Source organism: Pinus tabuliformis, chromosome 2_2 (genome assembly GCF_031772625.1).
Source record: "Pinus tabuliformis cultivar Carrire ecotype Pingquan chromosome 2_2, CPIR1, whole genome shotgun sequence".
NCBI classification, from domain to species: Eukaryota; Viridiplantae; Streptophyta; class Pinopsida; order Pinales; family Pinaceae; genus Pinus; species Pinus tabuliformis.
The window spans coordinates 652478189-652486069 of record NC_142300.1 but is presented as its reverse complement, the minus strand read 5'-3'; the positions used below and the strand labels follow the sequence as shown (position 1 = coordinate 652486069).

At 36.7% G+C, this 7881-nt stretch overlaps 1 pseudogene; it reads right to left on the bottom strand.

Moving 5' to 3' along the window:
• Nucleotides 1–5970: 5970 nt before the first annotated feature.
• LOC149194304 (target of rapamycin complex subunit LST8 pseudogene) lies at nt 5971–6477 on the bottom strand (annotated as a pseudogene).
• Nucleotides 6478–7881: the final 1404 nt, after the last annotated feature.

The following is a 7881-nucleotide window of genomic DNA, read 5'->3' as shown; positions in this document are numbered from 1 at the left end:
CATTGGAAAGAAATTTTGGTTGTTGTTGGTGCTCATATGATTGAATTTTCTTGGGATATTTCCCTAGAAATAAGGATCCAAATGATTGTTGAGGCCATGGATATATCTGGTTCAAGGATGAGGGCCAAAGAGAGGGCCACTCCGACCATGCAGTAGGATATTCGATTGGAGGAGGATTAAAAGTTTTCCATGAAATTGCAAGATTATAAACATGTTGATGAGTCTGCTCAGTAAAATATGCATTATTCCAAATATCAAATGGTGATGGGTCTTCGGTTATACGTGGTAGTCGATTTGATTCCTTACTTGATTTCCTGAGTGCCTTTAGTAATCCTAGTAGTGCTGGGCAATGTTCCGTTAGATGATCCTCTTCACAAATTTTACAAACTTTCAGGTTACTGAGTGGACACTTTCCAAGGAAGTGTCTCTTTCTACAATTGGCGCAAAAGATAAGTGGTGGGTTTTCATCCTACTCCCACTCTTCCTGCAAATCATCCAATTTCGAAATCAAAGATTTAATAATATCATTTTTATGTTTAATTAAAATACTAAATTTTTCAATTGTTAATTCTTCATCAGATGAATTTTATGTCTCTGTAGCAGCATAAAAATTCCTCATTAGATGATTCCTCAAAATACCATTTCCATGTTTTTAACAAGCCAACCGGTACATTCGTTAGCACATGAATGGATGAATGGTGTATATGTGTGTGTGTGTGTGTGTGTGTATGTAGATTGGGGAGTTATTTCAACATCAGAGAAAATGAGAAACCTTAAAGCAATAGTGCAGGAAAGAAATAAATTCAAAGAACATAAAATTGTAAGAGAAACTAGGTGAAGGAAAAAAAGATATGCAGCAGATCACCAAGGTCAACCCCCTGAGTGCCTCCTTGTTAATGGTGCCAAAATTTTGGGTGTAGTATAGGGTCTATAAATGTACCAACATTTAATTTTTCAATCCAGAAAGTTCATGAAGTTCGAGACACGTCACTGGAAGCCAGAGAAAGCCCTTGGAAATCTGCAAAATAAATGCTAGTCTATCTTGCATATTAATCTCATCAATAAATGAAATATTGCACCAAAAGTGAATTCGAGAAGACACCAATCCAAACAATTAAATTCATGTGGGAAATAAAATCAATCAATGCGAAAGGAAGCTATAATTACAGGCGGGCAGAAGGGAAATCTAAGCTAGAAATCAAGCAGTGCTGGCATAATAACAAAAACACTGTAAATGCTGGAATAAATTCAAAAGCAATTCAAAACCATTTTTCTTGCACTAATTCTACTTGCACTAATTCTATGTAAGGTTAACTTAAAAGCATTAGCAACATAACAAGAAAATTTACTATGTAAATAAACTCAGGAAATAAATTGAATTAATATGCCTTCCTTGTCCTGAAAAAGAATCTTGCAAACTGTCCAAAAGTTAAAGGAAACTTATAATGGTAATTAAACATTTATCAATATCAAACATAGTGTAGTTTCCTTATTTATAAATATCGGCTTTCAAAACCATAAGTCAATCTCAGGTTCTGGAATATTAATTAAATGGGTCTAGATCAATTCAAGTTGAACATTAGAGCTCATAAAGGCAAAGCCAATCTTTTGGATTCAGACAATCTGGAGGGACACGATGTTTATTTAAAATATTTCAAGTGCAAATATGATTAACGATGCAAAAAATGAAATAATTTGTAAAGGAACAATTTGCGGCAATTTAAATAACATTAACTTGAAGAAGGAAATGAGACTGAAAGTGTTACACAATAAATAATAATCTAAATGCTAATTAATTTAAGAACTGTAGAGTGGTGTCGAGTTGGTCTGGTGGCCAACCCAGCCAGCTCACACCCTCGCTTAACCTGGTTCACACAATAATTAGAATCATTAGATGTAATAAATAATTAAACAGAACATGGCTATTGAAGCTTAAATTAATTATTGAAAACACAGTCTTTACATCAAGCAAACAATTCTCAGCTCCAGCAAGATAAGGGGAGCGATCCACCAGTTATGAACTGCATGAGGCTACATTGGGACAACTCCTCTTCCCTTCTACGTCTTCCTTTCATGCGCATTGTTCCTGGCTGGATCAATTTCCTTCCCTATTGTCTAATTAACTAACTAATTGATCGACCATCGCTCCAGGGAGTTTCTCAAAATTATATAGGCATCAATTTACAAATTGGGTCTTTTCAACAGCCAATTAAAATACAGGAGGGAAGATTATTAGTTTTAACAATCTGCCAAATTAAGAATTAGTTTGAACTGAGTGTCGAAAGAGGGAACGATTCTAGTGAATCATTCCTCTTTATCTAGAGTAGCTGTTGCTAGAAGGTGCGATTTGACTGCTTGATTTTCTCCTTTCGTGAGTTGCTCACAGGTTGCCATCAGCACATATCTCCTTTGATCAGATTTGTATTGACTCAAACTTATCCAAAGCCCATGGAAAACCGTTGGAGATGGGAGTGGCCGGCTGTTAGGCCCCTATAATACTAGTGTAACCCGTTATTGTTATTAGTACAACCCCCTTATTATATTGATTTACCCATGTAGTGCCCATATTGTTACTATTGTGCCAAATATAAGCCCACTATTGTTATTATTGTGCCCTTACATTATTATTGTTATGTCAGCTCTGATTATATTATGACCCCTTAGACTCCTATATATAGAAAGGAGGTCTTTTCATTTGTATCATCCAAGAATTGTTCATTTATGTAATGTAAAGGAGGCTACCCCCTCAAAGAGGATAAATTCTAAGGTGTTGATCTATCTTTTCTATCTTTTCTATCTCTTCTTGAGCTGGTTTCATAACATTTGGTATCAGAGCTTTGGATTCTAGGGTTTCGCTACTCCAAATAGGTCATCGTAGAATTTTCACTATAATTTTTTTTTCTGCGATGTTTCAGAAGCTAAAAACAAAACCCATTTGAGAAGAAATCATGCTGAACCTTGGGTCTAAATTTTAGAACTTTTCGCGCTATATGTGCGGAGATATGATCTGAGAAATTTGGTCTTTTTGCAGACTCCTGAATTGCATTCCAAATAGGTGACCTGGGGAAAATCATCATAACTTTCTCTCTGAGCATCAGATTGAAATTTCGTAAGAAGGTACAGAAAGAGGATGGACTTTAGTTTCTTTTATATATTTTTTAGAGCCAAAGGTCAAAACAGTGACACGTGACACATTGTACAACTTCACTCTATTGAACTAGTCTATAATCAGGTCACTGTGGGAGATTTGGCATAACTCTTCCTTGGGGAATATAATTTGGATCAGACTGGTGGCATTGGAAAGAGGACACAGAGAGCTACTATAGATCACAATTTCAAAACTTAAAGATTCGAAAGTACAGAGTTATAGTCATTTCAATATAGAATTCCTTAAATCAAGAAAAAGCAAGATGAGGAAGTTTGATGGCAAGGATCCAGTAAATTGGATTCTTCAAATGGAGCAACATTTTGATCTACATGGTGTACCACTGTTACAAAAGGTATCCATTACATCTTCATATTTAGAACTGGATCAATTTTTATGGTATAAAGGGCTTTGTTCCCGTAAACAACTTGTTACGTGGTCAATTTTCACGGAGGAAATGATAGCACATTATGAGGATACAAAGAGCAACACCTTTAGAGCAACACCACAACAATTGGAAATAGCAAAAGGGTTTTGTTGCATACTGGAAAGTAAAATTATGGCAACAAGGAAGTCTACCCCTCACAACCATAAAGATGGAAGTGTTGTTTCTCCTAGCCTTCCACAACCTACAAGGGTTACACCACAACAATTGGAAGAAAAAAGAGAAAAAGGGCTTTGTTACAATTGTGATAGAAAATGCACTAAAGGTCATAAGTGTGCTGAGAAGAAATTATTTTACATAGAGTATGAATAGGAGCAAGAAAAGGATCAAGAAAGATCAAACGAAGAGGATATACACTAGGACCCAACCCCAGAGAAAGAAGAAATGAATCAGACCATATCTTGTAAAGCATTGGCAAGAATTACCACTCCCCAAAATCTCAAGATAGAAGGACATATCAAGAAGAAAAAGGTGCAAGAAGTGAAAGATCACATCGAGAAAGAAGAAATGAATCCAACCATATCTTGTAATTCATTGGTTAGAATTACCACCCCTCAAAGTATCAAGATAGAAGGACATATCAAGAAGAAAAATGTTCAAGAAGTGAAAGATCACATCGAGCATCACAAAATGAATCCGACCATATCTTGTAAAGGATTGGAAGAAATTACCACTCCTCAAACTCTAAAGATAGAAGGACATACCAAGAAGAAAAAGGTTCAAGCAGTGAAAGATCACATCGAGCATCAACAACAATTTCTCCAACTTTTAAAGGATAATGCCACTTTCGTGCAAAATCGAATGAAACAACAAGTAGATCAACATCGTAGTGAAAAATGTTTTGATGTAGGTGATTGGGTATTTTTACTGCTACATATCAAGCAAGCTATTTGTGAGAAGGAAATGTTGGCAATACTACATGCACTTAAGAAATGGCGACCTTACCGAATGGGAAGACACTTCAAGGTAAAAATAGATCATGATAGTATTAAATACTTTTTAGAACAACTATTATCTTTAGAAGAACAAAAAAAATGTGTCACAAATATGTTGGGTTATGACTTTGACATCATCTATAGAAAATGGAAGAAAAATTTTGTTGCAGATGCACTCTCAAGAAAGGATGAGGATGTGGAAGCATTGTTTTGTGCTATTTCTATTATCCAACTAGATTGGATAAACACAGCGAGGGATGAATGGAAGAAGGACGAAGAAGTATGGCCACTTATTCAAAAGTTGCAAAAGGTCCCAATTCAAACAATATTGCCAGAAATTGAAGAGGAAGGAAAAATCATATTGGAACCTAGAGAAGTCACAGAAACAAGAACCCGACAGCTATGAAATCCATCAATTTTAGAGTATCTCATTAAGTGGAAGAACTTACCTGTTGAAGATTCCACATGGGAGGACAAGAATTTTATACAGAAGCATCAAGAACTACTCAAGCGTTGAGGACAACAATTTTTGAAGGAGAGGGGCATGTTAGGCCCCTATAATACTAGTGTAACCCCTTATTGTTATTAGTACAACCCCCTTATTATATTGATTTACCCATGTAGTGCCCATATTGTTACTATTGTGCCAAATATAAGCCCACTATTGTTATTATTGTGCCCTTACATTGTTATTGTTATGTCGGCTCTGAATATATTATGACCCCTTATACTCCTATATATAGAAAGGATGTCTTTTAATTTGTATCATCCAAGAATTGTTCATTTATGTAATGTAAAGGAGGTTGCCCCCTCAAAGAGGCTGAATTCTAAGGTGTTGATCTATCTTTTCTATCTCTTCTTGAGCTGGTTTCATAACACCGGCCTTAAGGATTTCAATCTTGGGGACAAAAGATGGTTGAGAAGTGTGCTCCTCATCCCTATTGCCCTCCATTTCCTTTTATCTTAACAAAACAACACAGCGTGAAGCACCATCTGTGCCATCATGTAGAGCACAACATACAGTCGCCTTATGATGCCCATATCACAGTAGCCACACCAAACACAGACACCACTCCACTTTTTCATGAAACCAACTCCTCCTCTAATAACAAATACCTCACACATCTAGCATAAACAGTCTTAAACAACTTGGTCTTCCGCCCCAATGAAAAATTCAGCAATCCACAGAGAGGTGACAAGAAATAATTAGGAGCCGCTTAATAAATAGAACTGCAGACAAACTCTTATTGCTTGATTAAAAGGAGAGGCCTCCATAGAAAATCGTGATGTCATGTCACCGAGGTCTCATCTGAATTAAAACGAATGACTTGGCTTTGGCTCTTCATAGACCTTGGTTTGAATCCCGTGATTAAGAATCCAAAGATAGGTGAGGGCAGATGGGATTGAAATGCCTGGTGGCAAGGGGTTCCTCTGGACATGAGTTATTAAACTATGACAATTGTGTGTTTCGATTGCAAAGGTTGATATATTCTGATTGCTTTTCCAATTGATAGGTCCCACAATCTTGCAATTAAATCAGTAACAAGGAGAGCTCCATCAACAAAAAATATGCAATCCCAAACCCAACGTTGATGTCCTGTTAGTGTACACTCCAGAGTGAAGCCATTAACATTCCATATCTTTATAGTTTGGTCAGATGATGTTGTTTCCAAATACCGATGATGTTCACAGAACTCAGGTGAAAGAAGACATTTCAGAATGTATGAATTATGTGCTTGAAGCTTATGCAATGGCTCGAAGTTCGTCATTGTCTGTGTTCCACACATCAACCTCCAAACATAGCATGTTCCATGATTATTTGCAGCTACAACCAGACTTCCATCCCACATAACTATCAATGATCTCTCCTTGAATGTTCTAGACCGAGCATTGTCCAACTTCCGGGCCACAATCCTTATACAAGTCAACAGCTGATACAATTTCATCCCCATGAATGGAGGGTTTGAGTACAGGCACAGAGAATGTGAGTGTAGTCCATGAATCCTTCGGAGTGCAGGAAGCCCACTGTAACTAGTGCAGGAATCCCAATTAGTGCAAGAACGTAAATGCAATGGTGCAGGCACATCCCAAAGTATAGTCAAACCGGTTTTAATCCTGCAATATATAAAACCTTAATTAAACTCTTAATTATTTTATTTTAATCCTGTTAAAAAAAAGAAGTAGCAAATACTCTTCGAAAATACCCATTTATCCAATCGACACCATGAGAGAAATAGATAAAAATAAGACAAAATTGATACCCAACACGCCTCCCCATCAACAGCGCCTGAAGTGATGATCACCAATATTGCAGCAAGAATGATGCAACTCCTGGGGCTACCAACTTTACTTTATCAACCCGGGTTGCGTACAAACTTGTAGGTGACAGTGATGTATACACAAGTAAATGTGATGGGACTGCTCATTGTCACTGCTAAGCTCATAATATACCACTAAGGTTTTTCAAACCAGACTTCTATGGATTTAGAAGAAGCTTGGTTACCAATGAGGGAAAGAGAAATCTACACTAAGAGAAAGCTTGTCTACTGCAGTAAGGAAAAAGACTAGAATCAAATACTAAAACACACCATTTTTCTAGTTGACTGCTAAGAGGATTTTCTTCAAAAGAATGCTAAGTTAGAATTGATGCAATCCTACTATCCTGCAAATTAAAAAATCAAACATTCTATTGCTATGCATGTAGATGAACAAAATAAATATTTTTTTCTTTTTGTCTTTTTTTATGTGAAAGGGTGAAAGCTAATCTCTTTTGGTGATGTGGCAGGTGGCTTAGGGATGATGGTGAATGGTCATAAGGTTTGGGAGACAATTATGGGTCTTTTTATAGATTCCTAGAGGCTTTTTCCTCAATTCGGCCTCAAAACATACCACTACAGGTAAACCTACAGGATGTCCTAATGCATTCTACATGATGTCCTGAAAACCTATAGCATCCCCTGTATTTCTGCAAGATACAACCGAGAGAAAAGGGATGGATGTTGATGTTGATGGAAGGATTAGGGAAGGTTGTTGGTGGATGGAGTGAGGCAACAAAGTGCCTAGGACCACTTCAGAACTCAAAACCAAAGTTGGGAGATGGCTGGATTTGCTCAACAAGCTTGGAGAAGTTTCCTTGTTAAATGATGAAACTCATGAGGGTTTTAGTGAAAGAAAGTGAGGACCATGGAAGGATGAAGTTGAAATGAGGTTACTAAATATGAAATCTCTCTATACTTATCAAACACCTGCACTGCATCAAACATTGACATTTACCCAAAAATCATGCAAACAAGAAGAATTTCAATTATCTAAGGAAAACATAATTTCATGAGCTAGCTTCCTCCTTCATGCATGAG